Here is a 21,264-nt window from a genome sequence, read left to right on the forward strand (position 1 = left end):
CACATGCACACACATAGACACACAGACACATACACACAGAGAGACACAGACACACATACACGCACACACACACAACATATCACACACACACACACACACACACACACTGAGCGAAGCTGCAGCTCTGCAGCTCTGGCTGGTAGCTATGCTTTAGGATCATGAGAGTTTACTTTCCCATCTGACCTTATTCAAACTCACTTTCTTCACCCCCTCCCTGACCCCCAAAGCATACACACGGAGTCTCTTGTCCCACCCCTAACCTTTCCTTTCTCAATTACCAACCGCTTTTAAAACGCCTACACTTTAAATAAATACCACTGTGTGAATGTGAAGCAGGCTGCAGTCCATCTGTCAGTCAGTCAGCCCCTGCCTTCTGCTAGAAGCCCCCACCTCGCTCCTGCCAGCTCTCCCTAACTCGTGAAGCACGGAGGCCTTAGTGCAAGGCTGGCACATACAGGGTAAACAAACACATGGAGTCTTGCAGCTGGACCAGGGGCCGCTGTTTATGCAGGAGCAAGTGTGGGGAACTGTAGCCAGGAGGTGATGGGAAGAGCGAGCGAGCAGGCTAATTCTAGTCTCCAACTCCCAGGCTCCCACCACCACCACCAAGGAAGATTTCCTGCAGAGGGTCTGCCATTCCCAGGTCCAGGGCAGGAATGTTGCTGCAACCTTGTAAGTCCTAGAGGCAGACACGCTGCCATCTTGCCTGTTGTTAGACACCAACAGCCACCCCAGTACATGGCTCCTGACAGGGACACAGTAGCTATTTCTTAATTACAACAAACAGATGAACTGGTTTCCTCCCTGGGTCACAAGGTCCCAGTGTGGGTAGTGAAGGATGGTGTTGGGACCGAGGTCGGTGAGTATTGCCTAAGACATTCCAAAACCCTACCAAATGATAAAAGATGTTCCCGACTCACACCAAAAATAATTTAGAGAAATGCAATGCATGAAAATCCAGTCAGATTTCATTGCTGCAGATCTTTCAGAACCTTTAATTTTCTGTTACACAGCATGAATCACCAAGATAGAGTCGGCACCGAGTCTGTAACCACAAGCTTGGACTTACATGACCCCTGGTCAGGGGGTGATTTGAGAGTGCCATTTTTTTTCTTAGAGTACCATTAATGATGAGGATTTTTGACAAACACATTTTTTGGACATGCTGACCTAACTTGAGAGGTTCTTGGAGATCCAGTTTTGAAATTAAAAGAAAAAACAAACAAACAAAACCCCATATGAACGTGTGGCATGTAGTTGTTTGGGGTGTCATAGAAAAACGTCAGGAGAATATTTTAATATCAACTATGAAGATTAAGAGATTTGTACTTTTCACTTAAAACACCAGAAATTGTTAAAGTCAGTTTATATTATCACTTTCATCATTCAAAAGACAAATTAAAAAAAAAAAAAAGCCTACTATCCAAACTACTACCATGACGTCATCAAACTTGCTTTCCCCTGTACACCTGGTGACCTCATTTCTCGATAATCCCTTGAACCCCCAAATGTTATTTGTCTCACTCCCAAATCATGGTTTGCTGTGCTGGGTTCGGAGATGAGGTCCTCCTAACCCATTTGTAAGCATCCTCTTCCCTGGCTCCATGGCTCTGCTGCTCTCTCACCTCACAGACATGGACTTTGCAAAAAGGGAAAGTGGGCCTCCTAGCTCCACCAGCGACCTTTAGAGAGCCCCTTTTCCTAACAGCTTTGTTTCTTTACTAAGCTGCATAAAACATAGCATCTAGACCTTGCTGAAACTGTTTGCTGCGCAAACCAGCGCTTAGAGAATGTGTTTTGGGCTGAGAACATTGATCATTTGGCAGAATGTGTGGCTGGCATGCATGAAGCCCTGAGCGTGATCCATAATACCACATGCAAGCATGCAGCAGAGTATAGCTTACACAGCATGATCCCTCCCCCCAATAAACCCCTGCATTTTAATGTCTGACATTTTTATTCTACTAATGCTTCAAAATGGTACATACAATCTAAAACAAAACTCATATCACCAAGTTAGCGCACTTATTTGCATAATTATACAAAGAAGTACATGACTCCCCTTAAAACTGCCACATGGTTTCCCAACAACCACCACTGATTATATAATGTATCTTAGATGTTCACATCATTGTGTGTGTTCACACTTTGTATATAATATAAATTAAAACTTAGGCTTCCTGATTGTTAGATAAAGTATTTGGGGAAATATGTTAGATATATACAATACATATAGTAATCTGATAAATTGACAGGAGGCAAGAAGGCCCTAAGATCAAGGTCATTTTTACCTACACGGTGAATTCAAGGCCTCTCTAGACTATGAGAGACCCCGTTTCCAAAAATAAAGCAAGCTGCTGCCTTTTTTGCTGCAAATCACCAATTTCCTACTGATTTGTAACTGTCACTGAGATTTAGTGGGTATATAATTATAAACTAGGTTTTCTTGGTAAGCAGTATATGATTAAGGCACATATTTAGGTTGAAAAGAAATTACCAATCTTAACAACACAACCAAGGCAATTATTTAACCATTGGTTGAACTGATAAATAAGGCAACCATCTCAAATACGCGTGTGACCTTGTTTGACCTCTAAACAACTCCAGGCGTCGGACAGTTACAGGCTGAGAAGTGAGATTTGGAGACGTTACACTGGCTCAGGTGGGGGACTCCCAGCCAATCCTCTGGGGGAGCTAAAGCACGGTAATGTCAGGCAGCACCTTAGCCAAAGATCTGGAATGGGGAGAGAATAGCTCGCAGGCTTGCATACTCTGCCCATTGCACTGTTCAGCAGGCTTTGAGAACCCTGTGCAGATGTCTCTGACACAGACATCCACATCATTTCGGAAAGAATGTCTTCAAGCAAAGCTCTGGCATGAGGTGGAATGCCCAGAATAAGGTGTTTTGCGCCAAGACCTTACTATCATGTTTTAAGGAAAGTTTTACAATTTTAAAACTAAAGTTAATTAACCCGTCTCATTCTTTGATTTGTTTATGTATTTTACAATTATGTGTGTCTGTGCACATGTGTGTGGGTGCCAGGAGAGGCCAGAAGAAGGTGCTGCATCCTCTGGAGCTAGGACTGCAGGAGGTTGGTCATGGGCCACCTGGCATGTGGGTTGGGCATGGGACTCTGGTTCTGTGGAAGAGAAAGTGCTCTTAACCACTGAGTCACTTAGCCTTCTGGTCCCTAGTTGAATTTCTTTATGAGAGAGCATGTGTGTTTGCATACACGTGTTTGTGTAGAGACCAGAGGAAAACCTTGTGTCATCCTTAAAATACCACCTCCTGCCAAGACAGGGTCTTTCACCAGCCTAGAGCTCACCAATTAGCCTAAACAGAACAGCAGGCAAGCTTGCAAGCACACACACCACCAGGCCTGGCATTGTTACCTGGGTTCTGAGCATCAAACTCAGGGCCTCACGCTTGTGCCACTGTTCTCAGTTTCCCCCAGATCAATTCCTCATTCTTTTTCATCACAAAGAAATAAATATCCAGAAGGAGGGGGAAGAGAAGGAAGAGGAGGAGGAAGAGGAGGAGGAGGAGGAAGAAGGGGAGGAAGAGGAGGAGGAGGAGGAAGGGGAGGAGGAAGTGGAGGAGGAGGAAGAAGGGGAAGAGGAAGAAGAGGAGGAGGAAGAAGGGGAAGAGGAGGGGGAGGAGGAGGAAGAGGAGGAAGAAGGGAGGAGGAGGAGGAGAAGGAGAACTCAAGATGCCATCATTGCAAAAATCACCTTTGCTAGGACTCAAGATGAGACCCTCAAGTTAGTCCCTGAATCATGGGACTAATGGGACTTTTTGCTTACTCCTGGGGGCTTGGAGGCTTGGTACCAAGGAAGATGCTAACAGGGAATGACAGTTTTCAAAGCATCTGTAAATGTAATTGCTTGTACCAAAAGTCCAAGAAGGCAGAGACATTCCCTTAATGAAGGCAAAAAGGAGATCCCAAAGAGGTATATCTGAGGGCCCCACTTCCACTAATCAGCAGATAAGACCAGAGGATTTGGACCCCACTGGAACACTGTTTGACAACCCAAAGGGTTAAAGCCTCTGCCTTCAGCCCCAGGCCTTCCTGGTCCCCACAGGAGGAGGAGACAAGCTTCCACCCCCACATTATAGTCCAAGGCCTGCTGCCTTGGGCCCTCCCACTCCAGGAATGAAGCTGTCTGCTGCCCAACTTATACCCAGCCTGGTTTCATCTGCTTCCAAATCCATTTTGTGTCTTAACTTCTGCCAAGAATAAAAATTTAAACACACACACACACACACACACACACACACACCATGCATGCATGGGACGGGGAGAATCAGGCTGGGACTTTAAACTGAAAAAGGGTAAGCAGAGAGGGGAGGTGCAGGGAGGCCAGCTGCTGAAAGTCAGGGCCAGAGACTGCTCCTGCTCCTGCTCCCTCAGGGAGCCAACACACCCTTCCTGAAGTCTCTGCCTGCTAAGGACTCACCCTGCTCATAGCTACCCAGAGGAATCACATGGTCTCCTGGAACTGCCTCACAAGTCACTCAGTGGAGAACAGCAGTTAAATCCTGGGGGCTAGCACCCTTCAAAGATGACATTCAAGCAGGGAACCAAGAGTCTGCTTCTGAAAGGGGGACACTAACAGTGTAGAGTAACACAGACCGCTGGCAAATCCAACCTTGAATGTCCCGCCACTGCCCTGTGGTGAGAAGATAATTACAGCATTCCCTGGAATAAGAACCCTTGTAACATCCACCTCTGACCCACTCTCCCAGAGCATAGTAAATGTCAGCAGGGTTAAAATGTGAACCAACCAACCAACAAAACGTCCACCTTGATAGTCGCTGACTCCAGGTGAAGAACATTCAGAGAGTAAAATACCACCTCTAAAGTAGAGTAGGTACTCAGAGAACTACAGACCTTGGCAGACACAGATGCCTCCAAAAAGCTCTCCTGATTTCTGTTTTGCTCTTGCTTTTATTTTGCTCTGTAGCCCAGGATGATTTGGAAACGCTGACCATCCTGCCTCCATCTCTGAAGGGAACTGGGATTACAGGTATGCACAACCATGCCAAGGGATGCCCTTCGGTAAAAGGGAAATGTTCATTTGTTTGCATGGTAACCAGATGTGGGAGAGGCTTCTTTATTGTCTGATAACTCACCATGGCCAGCAGCTTTCCACAAGAAGGAGCTGGGGGGCTAGCATCCGCTCAGGCACAGACAGAGCACAGGTGGCTCTGAGCTGGGAGACTTCATCTGCATGAGAGGCTCCCTGTCCAAATGCATATCTTTCCCTATCCCCCCACTGCTTGGGCCATCTCCTTCCTCCAACAGCCCAACCCCTCTGGGCCTTGAAGCCAAAGCTCTGCATAAATTCAGCAGCCATCTCCTCCCCAATGAGCCTCATCTCCAGGACTTTGAGGCACATAATGAAATCTGCCTGTCCTCATTCATGTTTCTGACCATTGCTCACCAGCTTCACGGATCATAGTTATTAAACCTGTAGCAGGAAAATAAGCGTAAAATACCCCCACAAGTCAGTGGTTCCCAACCTTCATAATGCTGAGACTCTTTAATGCAGTTCCTTAGGTTATGAAGACCACCCCCAACCACAAAATTATTTTAGTTGCTACTTTATAACTACTTTTGCTAATATTATGAATTATAATGCAAACATCTGATGTGCAGTATATGTGATATTCAACCCACAGATTAAGAATGGCTGCTATAAGTGCTTAGGGTTTGTGATACTCTTTTTCTGCCTTTATGTTTGTTTGAGGTTTTAGATTAGAAAACAATGTTGCTAAACATTTATCAGCTATAGGATAACTATGATAAGATACCCTCCAGCCTTTAGCCATTTCAAGGAACTCCTATCCACCCAAAGTCCTGTTCATTAGGACAAGCAGCTATGCCAAGCTGGTTTCAGCAGGTTCTCGGGTCTGGATAGAGGAGGTGCATAACCTTGGAACCTTCTGGATCTCTCAGGCCAAGAGGCAGACCAGCCCTGCACTTGCTATAGCTGCAACTGGTAGGCTTTATTATTCTTTACAGTGATACTGTCTCCTGTGTGTGTTCCATATCCCTTTATCCATGCATATGTTGACAGGCACCTAGGCTGATCCTCTCTTAACTATTGCGACCTGTGGCAGAATTTCCTTCCATTCTGTAGGCTGTCTCTTCATTTGTTGGTTGTTTCCTTTGCAATGGCATTTGTTTGATATATTAGTTTGATGTAATTTCAATTGTCAATTAGCAAAACTCTGAACAGTCCAATGTTTCAAAATTTGAGCTTTTGGCAGATTATTTAAAAAATCAGCAAAGTATGCCAGGTCCCAAGTAATATAATGATGATGGCAACTGTGGCCATCTAAGTAACTGTTTAGCTTTGAATCCTCACCTTCCCCCCCCCGCCCCCCCCCCCCCCGCATTGGTCCAAATATTAAAGGGGTAGTTGACGGTCCATTGAGTTACTGGAAGGTGGTGGAGTCTTGGAAGATGGGGTCTCATGGAAGAACATTAGATCGTTAGACACATTCCCTTAAAGCGGATATTGAGACCCAGAGCTCTTCCCTCCTTTTTCCCTTGGCTACCATGAATGAATGGAATTCCCCCATGATGCACTACCCGACATGATGCTCTCTGTCTCCTGACAGGCCCAGAGTGATGGAGACATTTGGTCATGACCTAAAACCTAGTAGACAAAAACAAACAACAAAAAAGCAACAACCAAACAACCTCTCCCCTCTTTCTTCCCTTTAAAGTGATTACCTCAGCTATTTTGTCACGAAAAACTAACACCACTCGGAGTCTGAGTCAAGCGGTCTTCTGAAGAGACACGAGGATGCTACTGTCTGGTGCAAAATGAATGCTTGTTTTTATTTGGAAGCTGAGATGTACACATATTGAAGGAAGGAGACACAGTGCTCAATAAATACCTGGCCAAGTGCAAAGCAGCTCTGCTGGCCACTGTGGCGACTACTTATGGAGTGTGCGCTGTGCTCTGGGAAGTCTTCTGGGACGTGAGGGTCCCAGAAGTGGTCACAGCTCAGTGTTAGTAACCCCAAGGAACGATGGAGTGAGGCCGTAATGGGCGTCATGCATTTTAGTGGGTGGCATTCTCCACATGAGGAAGCCAGGCCCAAGACCCCCACCTCAAGTTCCACAGGGACACATGCGTCTTCTTGGCTGAGATTCAGAGATCAAGGTCTCTCTGCCTTTCCCCGCCCGTTCCAGGGACATTAGCACAGGCATTTGGTTAATTTCAAGTGTGGGAAAGATTAGTTCTGCCTGCCTAGGATTCCGATTCAATTGGCCACGCACGTCCTTTTCACTTCCTGACTTTCAAAGCACACAGGAGTTAATTATTAAGGAGCCTCCCTGTGCCACTTGCCCTGGAGGCTCGATTTTTCTGGAGAGGAGTGGGGGTAGGGAAGCAAAACTGGGAACTTAGCCCCAATTCTACAATTGCTCTGGAGATATCATATTGGAGAAGACCCAGACCACACCAGAGCTGTCCTGTCACCAACACCCCCACGTGAAGCAAGATCCACCCTGCACTTCCTTGAACCTTTGACCACAGGGGACCATAGAAAGGTCTGGTACTGCCCCATTGTGCCTGATGCTAAAGACAATTTTAAAAAGGACCAGCATAGGATATTTATAACCAGATTTCCTGAGAAACTCCCAACTTACCAATATCAGAATCAAAACCAAATAACAAAATGCACTGCCAGATCATATCTTCATCTTCTTTTTGGCTCACATACCACTTGGCATAACTATCAAAGCTACCCCCAAGTTCTTGTTCAGGATTTTCACTGTCTAGTCCCTTAGGAAACGAGATAAAGAGTGTGACTGAGTGGACAGGATGACTGGAGACTGGAGGCTGCATTATGTAAAGAACATGGGTCCCACATTCATCCGTACCAGCAGACCTCTATCTTCTGCTTCCCCAGGCTAACTGAGGAAAGACCAGGATTTCTGGATGGCCAGTAGTCAGTGTGACAGCCTAACAAGCTATAGACATCAAAGACAAACCAGGAGGCTCCACTGGGAGGGTACAGTTAAAGCAAGGGAAGCTTGACAGTAGAGTGTTGTCCACATATGCACTGTATTCATCCCTACAGTCTCAGCGACAGGTATATCACCAGTGTGCACTTCATGAGGGTCAGAATATCATGGCAGCCCAAAGCCATCCACTGGCAGCCAAAGTATTCACTGCTCAGGTTATAGATTGGAGACTGAGTGGGAATAAGAAAGTGGAGAGGCGGATAGATTTGGATCATCAGCACAGAACTGCCTGTTGAAAAACTGACTTCCAGGGGGCATCTGCTCAGTTTGATTCCTCCTCTGTGCTGAACCTGACGCGTCTGGTTGACATCTTTCAATGTGAGGTAGTGCTACCTCCTTTCAGCTCTTTTCTCTGTTCAGCCCGAGCACAAATGGAATCGGGGTCTAAATTTCTTGTTCTCAGTGTTGGAACTCACTCTACCGAGTCTACCTTCTTAGACTTTAAACTTGTCAGCTTGCTTGAGTTGATGGTGTGGTCTCTCGTTCACACGCCCTTAAATTTGGACCAATGCTAGAGCGGAGTTGGAAGAGCACCTTCCATCTGCTCCCAGTGTTAAATCCATTCCCATTGCCTGTTCCCCAGAGAGCCCAGACCTTTGCAGTGAGTACCTTCAATACTGGAGATTCTGCTCCCGAATTTATTGGGAATCCCAGTCTTCATTGCTCACGAGAACCAAGTAAGCACCTTTTGGCAGGAAAATGTCTCATCGGTTCTTTGGATCTTTTTGCGTCTTGGTTGGGCTTCCTCTTTAATGACCACAAAACAAGCCCCAAGGCCCCATCACTCTAAGGGCTGAACACAGACACCACTGGAACCCGGTTGGGGCTGGGAGTCATGACTTCTGAGGCTGAGGGTCCTGTGGTCTGCCACCGGATGCTGGTGTGCAGGGGCGCTACCTGCCTGGGGAACTTACATTTCCACACTATTAAGTAAAACAAACAGCCCCATGTGCTCCTCCTGCCTGTGTGTTTACAGACCTACAAACCGGCACAAGGAAGATCAGCCCAGCTGGTACTTCCAGATGGGGAACTCAAACATAGACAGCTAGCTTCTGACAGTAGCACCACAGCCACAAGGCCAATAGAAGATGATAAGGGGCTAGATTGTGGAACCACAGGGTTCTGGTCAAGTGGGAGCCAGCAAAGGGCTTGAAGCCCTGCTTTGCCAGCCTCTACCACCCTAGCTGGATACGCACATGAAATACAAGGAGAGAGAGCCGTGTTTGAAACAGAACACTGGCCTGTGGCAGATTGCCTACCTGGGTGATCTCAGCTACCTGACATGATCAGTATCACTGGGCACCTGAAGGAGGGAGAAGAGCAGGTTCGAAGGAAGTCTTTTTAGGCAGTGGGGCAATGAGTCTGTGTGATGCTGTAATGAAGACACAGGTTACCCTGTATTTATCAAATGTACCACAAAGCTTCTTTGTACCTCTCAGGCAGGCTGTGCAGTACCAAAAGTAGATGCTCAATAAACTCTGTTGAAATGTGTGAAGAAGGACAGAGAGGACATCGGCAGGGACAGATGGCTCACCTGTGAATGTTCCTGAAACCTGCCATCTGAAGAAATGGCCGCTGTGCTGTGGTCTTGTACACCACTCTCAGGCTTTGCTAAAACAGGCACAAAGCTTCCCCTCTGGGTACTCCCATAGACACATATCCCAGAATGCATTGCCTGTATGAGTCTATGGATAGATGTAGTTGTGGTTTTGGTATCTGTGGGGACTGGCCCCAGGGTCTACCTAAGAATGGCCCAAATCTGTGGACATTTAAGTTCTTCACATAAAATAGTGTGTATAGTATTTGCACCTAACTTAATTCTCCAAATATACATACAGATCATCTCTAGATCACTTATCTAGATACATCTCTAGATACACTGTGTGGCAGTTTGAATATGCTTGTTCCAGGGAATAGCACAATGAGTTGTGGCCTTGTTGGAGGAGGTGTAGCCTTGTTGGAGGAGGTGTGGCCTTGTTAGAGGAGGTGTGGCCTTGTTGGAGGAGGTGTGGCCTTGTTGGAGGAAGCGTATCACTGAGGGGAGTCGGCTTAGAGATCCTCCTCCTAAATGCCCAGAAGACAGTCTTCTTCTGGTTCCCTTTGGAACAAGATGTAGAACTCTCAGCTCCTTCTCCAATGCCATGCCTGCCTGGATGCTGCCATGTTCCCCACCTTGGTGATATTGGACTAAACTGCTGAACTTATAAGCTATCCCCAATTAAATGTTGTCCTTTATAAGAGTTGCCTTGGTCATGGTGTCTCTTCACAGCAATGGAAACTCTATGACACATTATAACTGTTCTGTAAATAACAAACATATTGGGTTGTTTAGGGGAGAATAAGAAGGAAAGGTGGTACATGTTTAGTACTGAGGCAATTAAATACAATTTTCAATCTGATGTTGATTGAATTCACAGTTATGGACCCTGTGGCTACCATGGATAACTATATTTCATTGTTGGAAACTCTCTCTCTCTCTCTCTCTCTCTCTCTCTCTCTCTCTCTCTCTCTCTCTCTCTCTCTCCCACCCCACTCTCGCCCCCAGACAAAGTTTCTTTGTGTAGTCCTGGCTGTACTGGTGTACTGGTTGTAGACCAGGCTGGCCTCCAACTCAGAGATCTGCCTCCCAAATGCTGGGATTAAAGGTGTGTGCCACCACCACCCAGATCCTTGTTGGAAACTCTTATCACGTGAGGTTTTAAGGTTGATAGGAGTCTTACAGATGTCTATTCTAGACACAGAAGGGCTTTGATGAACGAGACAAAGTCTTGACTTCATGTTGTGGAGAAGAAGGTGATGTGTTAATGAACAAATAAGTATATGTCAGGAAGTGACAGCATGAGGAAGTGTGGTTAGTCTGAAGGGAGAGATGGATGGTGGGAGAGTGTTGCTTGATAGAGGGTACCAGGCTGAAGCAACAGGGGAGCCTTGTGACACAAGGGAAGGACATGGGGAAGAGCCTTCCTGACAGAAGACCAAGGCAGGGCAAAAGTCCTGAACAGGAAGGTTGCCCAGCCAGTTTGAGGAGACAGGAGACCTGTGTGCTGTGCTGTGGAGGTGGGCAAGCAGGCCAGGTGAGGGAGACCAGGAAGAAGTGGAGCCAATGGTATTTGGAGAAACAGGAGCAACAGAGAGGTTTCAGCAGAAAAAAAACAAAACAAACAAACTGATCTCCACAGTGCCGTTCAATAACGCACATGGAAGACTAGGGTGGTAAATTGTCAAGGACTGATGGTGTAGCTCAATGGCCGTGTGCTTGCCAAGATGTGGGAGGCTCTAGGTTCCATCCCCAGCACCACACAGAGATAAGAAATAAATAACAAGGTGGAGGAGGAGAGAGAGAGCAGAGTGGAGGACGGTGCCAGTATCCCTGGCTTACTGGGTAGGCTGAGATGCGCTGCCCTTGAGAAGCAGCAGAGTTAAGGCTATCAAGGGAGTATCCAGCTAGTAACTAGGCCTGGCCCTACCACACTGTGCTCTTCTTCCTCTCTATCCTCCATCCTTTTCTGGAGGCCTGGAGTCAATGGGGAGCCCACCAGCAAAGCCTCTCTTCTGGGCATGCTCCTTTCGCTCTTCCCCTTTAGCACAAGCCGCTGTCTACAAATAGCTCACAGTACATTTGGGTGATTTATGTGCAGGGGGTGGGGGTGGGGGCTGGGGGGTTGGGGGTGGGGGCTGGGGGGTGGGGGTGGGGGTGGGACTTGCCTTCCCTTTAACAGCCTTAAGAAACAGGGATCCTGAGGTTCCGGTAACTTGGACAGGGTCACATCCCAGAGATTGGCCAAGTCATGGAGAACCCAGTCTGGTTCCCCTTAGTTGGGACGATACACATCTTACACCTGGAATAGCTCCAGGCACACTGACTCTCCTGAGAAATATATGCCCCCAGCATGCCACCTTCTAATGTGCTTCTCTGCAGACCTGCCTGCTCGGCCCATAAATAACCTTAATGCCTGTCTCTTTCTTTTGCAAAGAAGGGTGCTACCTAAAATCCTGTTGCAAGGGTCCTTTTCTTACCCAACTCCTATGGGACTCCCAAGACCCTCAGCTTCCTTTTCCCAGAGGGAGGGAAAGAATGTGGGTCTGGAAGAACCCAGGAGAGTTTCTGATGTTGATCGAATGGCCTTCTATTGAGACTCTTGCAAAGGCAAACAAGCACACCCACAGAGGCAGATCCCTTGAGCCCAGCAGACCTCTGGCTAATTCCCTGGAATTTCTTATCTTTGAACTCAAGGTGAGTGAGCACAGATGTGACAGCTTGGGCTCCGGCCAGCTGCCAGCAGAAGGTTTTCAATGTGTCTCCTGTGCCAGTTCACTGCATCCGTAGGCATGGAGAAGAGGCAGCTTCCCTTACTCTATCAAACACTCCCTTACTCTATCACATGGCTACATTGTAAACCCAGGTACCCATATCTCTCCACTTCCAGAATACCATGGCTTCAGGCTTCCTGCAACTGTTTGAGAAAAATAAGGAACCTAAGCAACCAACATTAGGTATTAGGGAGATAGCTCATTAAGTAAAACTGCTTGCCACACAGTGGGAAGACTTGAATGAGGATGACAAAAACCCAGGTAAAGCCTGGTATGCATAGCAGAAGACAACAGAGACCCCATTTTAAACAAGATGAAAGGCAAACATCAACACCCAAGGCTGATGTCCTCTGCCCTCCCCACTCACACCACGACAATTGCCCACATCCTCACAGATACCCATGCACATATGCACATATATCTCACACCCCCACACATTCTCTGCACCAAAACCCCCCAGCACAATCCTAAGCATGGAGGGAGGAGGGTGCTTAGCAATCGTGCAGGTAACTGCCTGTCCAATCCTTTCTGCTGGCTGCCTTCTGAATATTTGCCTCCAAGGAAGCAGCTCCCAGCCAGTTACCTGTCTGTCAAAGCTGCTACTTCCTTCCCCGGGGTATTTTGAGGGCCTGCTTGATTCGACTTGCAAAGATCCTAGGTGCAAAAGGATGCATCTGGCAGCCACAGTGGAGCAAAGATGCCTGCGATTCAGACAGTGTCCCAGGGGGACGGGAAAGTCTCAAGAAGCGTGTTCTGAGATGAAACCCAACGTGGATGTGACCCTCACCACCACCTACAGGGCAACACAGGCTGTGCCACAGAGCCTGGCGTCGGGTGCTGTCTGACCCTCCAATGCTCTAGTTTTATACTAATGGATTTAAGGCAAGGCTAATAAGCAACCCCATCTACCCCTTATTTCCAGTTAGTTACGAAAGAAACAGTTTTCCCAAGTCAAGGGTCTTTTGCTTTGGAAAAGAGATTGTCTGCTCCCCCCCCCTCCTTCTTTCTTGTTTGTTTTAAAAATGAGAGTTTTGGAGTTAGCAGACAGTAATGAAATCTTGGCTCTGCCACTTACCAGCTGGGAGACCAAAACAAGTCCCTGAACTTCTTTAGGCTTCGGCTCCCTTATCTGCAGAGTACACTGATGGGGTCCGTCCTCACAGGACTGCTGGAAGGGTTGCATGGATAAAGCAGTGCTTGGCTCGAAGCCTGGCACACAGTAGGTGCTCTGTAAGCAATGCTAACTCTCTCCATTTCTGGAAAAGGCAGTCACTGCTGGCCACCTCTCAGCACTGAGACTGGCTGCCTCCCCTGAGTGGCGGAGCTGTGTGGGGTGTGCTTCTCTGAGAAGTGAGTGTGTGCAGTCTTTCCCTTGTAGAATGAAGGGTACCTGCTGCCCCTGTGTGCTCACGCATTTGTACCTAAACACAAGGCTTCATTTGTTAAAAAAAAAAAATCAGGGGAACAAAAATTAACGGCGTACAATAACCACCTTCAGACAAGCTTCTCAATTCTTCTCCTTCACATTCAAGACCTGAGTGGTGTGTCTGTGACAAGGGGATTGGCCGCCTATGTAAAGTCCACCTATAGAAAGCCACCTTGTTGTCTCCCTTTGGGGAGGAGAGCTAAACTCCCTCAGCCCCCATCTTTTATTGTCCAAGACCACCCACTGGAAATAGCTGGCAACTTGCCACAGTCCAGCAGGGCTAGAGCCGGGCTGCTATCCCAGCCTCTACAGCTGAACAGAAGGAGGCCTAGAGAAGGGAAAAAAAAATCACCTGACAGGGCTGTCACCTGGGGATGACTCCGCCTTCACAGATGGCAGACCACCAGAGAGGTCTCAGGGTCTGAAGGAAAAGTTGCAGGGACCTGCCTGTGGGGTGATACACAGGGATCTAACTCCAATCTGTAAAGGCAACAGAGAGTATACGATTTGCCAGCTACAAAATATCCTTTCAGAAACACAGAGGTAAACAGCTGTGAACAGCTGAGACTTGATGCAGTTGCATTTACAAAAGGAGGCCCTGTGTGCTAACTGACAGGTTAACAGCTTGCCCTCCTTTGAGTACAGCTGTGGAAAAAAGTAAGCTACAATAACTATGGCAAGATGACAGTCGAAAGAGAATCATGTGGGAGAGGTGATTTGTGAAATGATTAAGGCAGCCTCTCCTTTCATGGAAAACCAATAAACCCAGAACCCCCCAATTTTCCTCAATTAACTATGACCTATACCTAATAAACCCGCTGGGATGGTAATGTTAGGTAAGAGCAGACTAGTAAAGGCACTTGCCTTAGTCTATTCTGGAAAAATATTGGTAGGGCCAGGGAAAGTGGTGGTGGTGGTGCTCTTTCTCCAGGAGTCCATTTTTAGCCTTTTCTGGGTGGGGTCCTCTAGAGACCAGCTGTCTACAGCCATGTCCAGTGTGATGACCATCTCTCGGAAGCCCAGGAGGCTTGGGGGTGACTGGGAAGCTTAGTGACTTGGTTGCCCCTAAAACACATCTCCTTTCACCTGCCACTTTGAGACAGACCTTATAGAGTCATCTACACCTATTGCCGAAATTTGTATATCTAGGAGCAAATGCAACAGACGAGCAAGATGTTACATTCAAGTGCATGTTTCTCTAATTGTCTGCCTGTCTCTGTCTATCGCTGACTCTGTCTGTCTCTCTGTGTCTCTGTCTGTTTCTTCCCGTTCTTGAAACGGGTGTTCTGTATGTAGTCCTGCCTGGCCTCAAACTCACAGCAATCTTCCTGACTCTGCCTCCCAAGTGCTGGGATTAAAGGAGTGTGCCACCAGGGTGTTCCTCTTATCCCCAAGAGAAATCTGATGGACTTGAGAGAGAAACAACGTCTCCTTTTCCCTCTAAAAACTATTCAGTGATGAAATGGTGAAGGCTCCACTTCCTCACCTTTGTCTTAGCTAACATTGTCCAAACTCACTTCTGAGAAGAATAAAGCTCTTCTGATGTATTCCCACTCCCTGGCTACTTTGGGGTTATTTTTCTCTAGTCAGCTTACCCCTCACTCTCCGGTTACTTTCTCAACATGTCCTCTGGCAACTGGAGTGAATTCATTGTGCATTACTGCTATGATTTCTTCTTTCTGCTCAATAATCTTATCCCAAACATCAAAGACCTTCTTTGAAGATAAGGCCAAATTCGTCATTAGGAAAAGAGAAGTGATTCCCTAGCTATATTTTAGAGGACAGTAAGAAGCAGAATCCCTCTGCTTTTTGTGAGATAAACAATGCGTGGTACATCAGACCACAAGGCAGTCACTGAGATACCACTGACAGAGACACAAACAGGTGGTATTCCTCACTCAAACCTATGCAGGGTCTTTCCATAGCAAGCTTAGACTCCAAATCTCTTAATGATCTGTCTCCAACATATCTGACAGGGTTTTCCTTGGGAGAAGGGGTTCACATGTCCACCACAAGTTCAGCCTACAGGAATGTATGAGCAACTAGAACCAAGCAACCCTAATCTACATTCCATTCAAAGCTGGACTCCTCCAGCACTGACAGATGAGAAACACTGTCAGAGCGGTAACACAGACCGGGAACAAACAGCTGACTCAGCAGGCCCGAGAGAGAAGACCAAGGGACACAAAAGCTTACCTAGGCTTCAACTCCTTCACTGCTACCCACAGGTGAACACTCAGAGGACTTCACGGGTCATGGAGTTCATGAAGCCTGTTTCAAAGGCTGAAGAAATAGAGCTGTTTCATCTTGTGCACAATGAAAATAAGAGTTCTGAAGTCGTTGCTGCTTACGAGGTATAGTGCTATAAACCATAGCAATCCCTTATTAATCCATTTTATGAATAAGAAAGGGGAATAAAAACACTTTTTCTAAGGTCACAGGTGTCTTCACTTTCCCACTTACCTACCTCCTTGCTGGAGCTGATAAGCAATAAAGTACAATAGTTATATTTTTACAAAACCATTATCTTTGCCTCCAGCAGAACGCTTTCATTAACATTCACAAAATACTTCTTAAAGATACATAAGTGGGCCTGATACTTAATAAGGACAGGGCCTTGGATGACAGGGTAGTAGACAAGGAATGAACTCGTCAGACATCAAGGGTCAGCTACTCTTTGGTCAACCCAGAGCAGGGGGTATTGGCATCGCTAAGACGGAGCACATATAAAAGATGAGAAATGTGGATTTTAAAGCTGAGCAGCAAACTGGTCATGGGGCTGCTCCACATGATGGATAGATGCTGGGTAATTGTGAGATGGTTGCAGGGTGGGCACTGGGGACTCTCAGTATGGCCGTGGTGAAAACCAAGTCGGGGGGGGGGGGGGGGAGTGGATAACAGAAGAAAGATCAAGGAAGGCGGGACAAGCTTGAAGAAGGAGGCTCACTGTGAAGAGGCAGCTGAGGGAAGTGGCCAGCTGGAAGCAATGTGTATAGAGTTTCAGGACTGATGCTCCACTCACATTGAGCCATCCTTAGCACTTTTTTCTTGTATCCTATCCTGACTCTAGCCAACCCTGAGGGACCAGAGAGGCAAAGTTCTTTCCTTGGACCACTTTTGTAAGTATAGGTTTCTAGATTTAAAACAAACATGCTCTACCAACTTCCCTACTCCAAACAGGTGATTTGGACTCACAATTTATAAAAAATATTGCATGTTAGGGTCTCATAGGAGAGCATACTTAGGATTTTATTTATTCTCACCAACAGCAATGTGATAGTGTGTGTGTGTGCGCGTGCGCACATGCGTGCGCATATGTATATATGTGTGTGTGTATATACACACACACATATATACACACATATATATGTTCTCTGTGAGTCTTTGGTCAACTTTATAGATACTTCAGATGTCTGATGACAACAGTCTACATTTTTTCATCACAGCTGCAAAAAGTACATATGCACAAATGAAAAGTAAGAAGTTGATTATAGGATGGGATTACGGGTAATTATAAAAACATTTTTCGAATATTAGTAGAAGTTTATATAGTCAATAAAAACTGAGGGGAACTACTCTTTGATGAAAAACATTTACTCTCCTGGGAGAAGGGAGCTCCCATCCTGGTGTCTGATGCATTGTAAATATTTGTTGCATGTTGAAGTGACAAGAAATTACATATGTTAAAGTAAATAAATGTTTTATTTTTCCCAAAATGGAAACATATCACTCTTTCCTCTTCCATTTCCATCCCCTTCTCCCAAAATAAGGGAGCTTAGCGAGTGGAGGAAAGAAAGCAAACTCCCAGTGTATAATAACATCTTCTGAAACCTGGTTAGCTCTTTCTTATTCAGAGACCAGAAAGTATGAGGCGGTAATTACCAAGTGCAATTGGATCTTCAGCTATTGTTGGGAAGACACAAAGATAAACCCTGGAGTGACTACGCGTATCAGTGACGACTGAAGTTTGAACCTAGACCCCCCCAGGGCCCCTGGACCACTGCGGTCCTCAGCCTCACTTCTTGCCCTCTTTTCTTAAACCCCAGGAGCCTGTGGGGAAGTGAACAGAATTACTTCATGAATAAAATCTCCTATTCACCGTCAGACCATGGAAACCACAGAGAGGCCTGGAAGAGAGCAGGGATCTCATGCCACTGAAAAATTACTTCAAAGACAACAAAACCTTGGGCCCATTTGGAGGACGGAAAGGGACATAAATTACAGTCTTTATCACGAATTGGACAATCAGTTGGCAGTGGAGCAGGGTCCTCTAGATTCTTCCTCCCCAGCTGTGGCCAAGGAAATTGCCCATCCTGGACTCTGTCAACTTTCACTTCCAACTGCCCATGATTTGGCCTCTTCTCCTGAGTGAAAGTCCCTTGCAATGTCGTGTTTCTGAGATATCATAAAAGAGTGACAAAGGGCCAGTGTCTGAGACCTCAGTCCTTGGATTGCATAGGTACAGGCAGCCTCATCCTGAAGGAACAAATCCGGAGTCTCCACAGGAGTTGGCCGTGGCAGCCAATAGGCATGGGGACTGTAACTTATTTTATTTTTTTGCCTCTGCATAAATTCACTCTGAAAAGTCATCTAGCTGGGAAGTCATAACTCTACTGCTGTTTCCACCCCGATTCTGTCCCGCTGACCCCAGAGTACTTCAAGATTGCCATGGGAACCTCCTGGGTCTCAATTATTAGACCATTAAGAAGGGCCAATTATAAGACCTCAGAGAGCTCCTGGGAAACCTGTTCCACACCTCAAAGTGGCCAACCTCTTGCCTCAGAGTCACTTTAAGTAAAGCTCAGAAAACAGGACATCCAGACGTATGGACACCCAAGCCCTTCATGTTGATCTAACAAGACCTTTTTAATGGTTTCCACGCTATTCTTGAGAAGAGGAAGACAGACTTACTGGCCAAGGCAAAAAGATGCAAAGAGAAAAAGAAAGGAAGGAGAGAGGGAGGGGAGAGGAGGGAGGGAGGGAATGAAAGAGGGAAAGGAGGGAGAGAGGGAAGAAGGAAGGAAAGAAAAGATCATGGGGCGAGGTTACTTAGATTTAGAAGCCAGTGGTAGAATAAATTGGAAGTGTTTACAATATTCAAGAATCCATGATGCTACATTCATTAAGTGATCTGTGCTTTCAAAATTCTGGACAACAAAGAGCTGGGTGACAAACGTGCTGGTCCAGGACATTTCAGGCACATGGCCTGAAGCAGAAGCACGCTTTTCCCGTCATCCAGTAAGAGGTAACTCCAGTTCACACACTTACTGCCATGGAGCTTGCTGGGAAGGAATAAGGGAGCGCACAGCACCTCGCCACACCCAGAAAGTGCCTGTTTGGGATTGCTGGTATGTGGTTTGGGTATTCTTAGACGAAACTGCCACATCCCTAGAGGACAACTCTTGTTTCAAGGGACTGAGCATGGGTCACCCCATCTCCAAAAGTCAACAGAGCCACCTCCAGGTCCTGTCTCTCACCCCTGGGTTCTTTTCCACCAGGAAAACCGACAGACCCTTCGTAATCCTGCAGAAGGTTCTTCCTGCCTTTCCCTTTCTTCCACAGCCTTCTCTACCACTTGACCCACAAAGTCACTTCTCAACCTTTTCATAGTTAATAGAAACAAAACCCCCAGTGGGACACCACACACACACACACACACACACACACACACACACACACACCCCTCTTGCTGATGCTTTACTCTCACAGACACCTCTGGATGCCAATTAATTCAGTGCCTCCCATCCACCGGTCCAGCCAAGAAGCTTCTTTAAGAGCTGTTTAGCTTTTGGTCTCCCTTGGTCCCTGACTTAGGATTTTCCTTTGAAAACCTCGCTGATAACTTCTCCCCCTAAAGAAGCAAATCGGTGTCAAGTGTGGGCTTGTTCCCACCGCTTGGCTGTGCAACCAGGGCACCCTGTCAGCCCTTCGGGGTGAGTTGGGGAAGATGTCTGAATCTTCCTACCACCGGAGCAGTTTCCGGGAACCGCGGGAGCTAACCGAGCCAGACCCGGCAAGAGAGGGAGGCGCGGCGGCCCTCGGCCGGGCGGAGGAGCACAAGCAGTGGCTGCTCCGGGAACTTCGTGAGGCGTCAGGCCCTGACTCTAGTCGGAGCCAGTCAAGCGCTGGGATTCCGGGCAAGAGCCCAGCTCAGAGATCGGAGCGCAAGCCGGAGTCCAGCTCACCGCTCCAAGCTCCAGTCTGAGCCCCAGCCCAGCGCTCGAGCTCCAACCCAGGGATCCAAACCCTGTCTGAACCCCAGCAGAACACCCTGAGCCCCAAAGTGAGCCTCCGGCTTGAACCCCAGTCAAGCACTAGGGGCCCCAACCCCGGTCCTAGCCCAGCTCCCGGAGCCCCAGGCGGAGCCCCAGCCCAGCGCTTGGAGCCCGCGCCCCGCAGCACGTCTCCCGGGAGCCCTCGGCATCCCAGGACGGGCGGCCGCCTCCCACACGCCTCCTATCCCCAAACCAACAAATAAACACAACTTTTTATGAAAAGAAAACAAACTTCAGCGATATGACTCACCTCTCCTGCAGCCGGAGCCTAGGAAGAGGGGGCCGGGACTCCGGGTCCCGCGTGGTGAAGCGGAGAAGGGCCACACGGCCCCCCGCGCACACCGACACACACACGCACAGCGCGGTGACACACGAGGACACACACCACGGGAGAGTGGCCGCAGCCGGAGCAACAAAGGAGCCCGGGACCCAGAAGTTGCGGCCGGAGGAGGAAGGATTTGTGCGGCCGCGGCGGGTACGAGGTGCGAGAGTGTGTGAGTGCGGCCGGCCGGAGCTGACACCAGCGAGACCCAGCTCAGGGTCCCCACTGCAGGAAGCCGGAGCCGTGGTGGCAGCGGCGGCAGCAGGCGGGCAAGGCAGTGGACGCCGCGCCCAGCGCACCCAATCCCTCCATATGGAAGACGCTTTTTTGGATGACTGAACTTGCAAACAATTCCTTCTTTTGCTTCTCCTGCCTAGGAGCCTCCCATTACCGCTCGAGGAGGGGAGGGGAGCCGAGGAGGCGGGGAGGAGGAGGAGGAGCAAAAGGGAGCAAAGCAAAAAAGTCTTGAAAAGGAAACTGGAGGGGGGGGGAACCACACAGTCCCCCCCAATTTTAGAACAATTTTTCCCTTAACGCCTACTTTCTTTGCACTGCGTTAAATTCCCTCAGTCCTTCCAAATTATTTTCTTTGACCACACCAAAAGTGCCTTTCTCCCACGCGCGAGGGTGCCGGTCCACCCTGATTAGCTTCACCTTGGACCCTTCCCTTGGCCAGCACTACCCGTCCTTCCCGTGCTGGCACCCACTTCTCAATTTCTCTATCATTCTGAACAAACAAACAAACAAACAAACAAACAAACAAACCTACCAGATAAAGCAGTAAAAACAAAGTTACAATTAATAAAAGCAGGGCAACCCCCCAACCCCCACCCCCACCTAAATAAATAAATAAATAAATAAATAAATAAATAAATAAATAAATAA

At 47.5% G+C, this 21,264-nt stretch overlaps 1 protein-coding gene across 5 annotated transcripts in view; it reads right to left on the reverse strand.

Annotated features, from left to right (window-relative positions):
- Boc (BOC cell adhesion associated, oncogene regulated) overlaps positions 1-20,743 on the reverse strand; it is a 74,944-nt gene extending 54,201 nt beyond the window's left edge. For 4 of the 5 annotated variants that reach the window (XM_029470642.2, XM_029470644.2, XM_029470645.2 and 1 more), the window contains exon 1: positions 20,308-20,743. The gene's annotated coding sequence lies outside the window, so the exon portion shown is untranslated. Of the gene's footprint in view, positions 1-15,978; positions 16,066-20,307 lie in introns of all 5 variants that reach the window. The other variant, XM_085832049.1, reaches the window with a different exon arrangement.
- Positions 20,744-21,264: the final 521 nt, after the last annotated feature.

This window comes from Mus caroli, unplaced genomic scaffold, assembly GCF_978045245.1.
Source record: "Mus caroli unplaced genomic scaffold, Mus_caroli_1 scaffold_17, whole genome shotgun sequence".
Classification (NCBI taxonomy): Eukaryota; Metazoa; Chordata; class Mammalia; order Rodentia; family Muridae; genus Mus; species Mus caroli.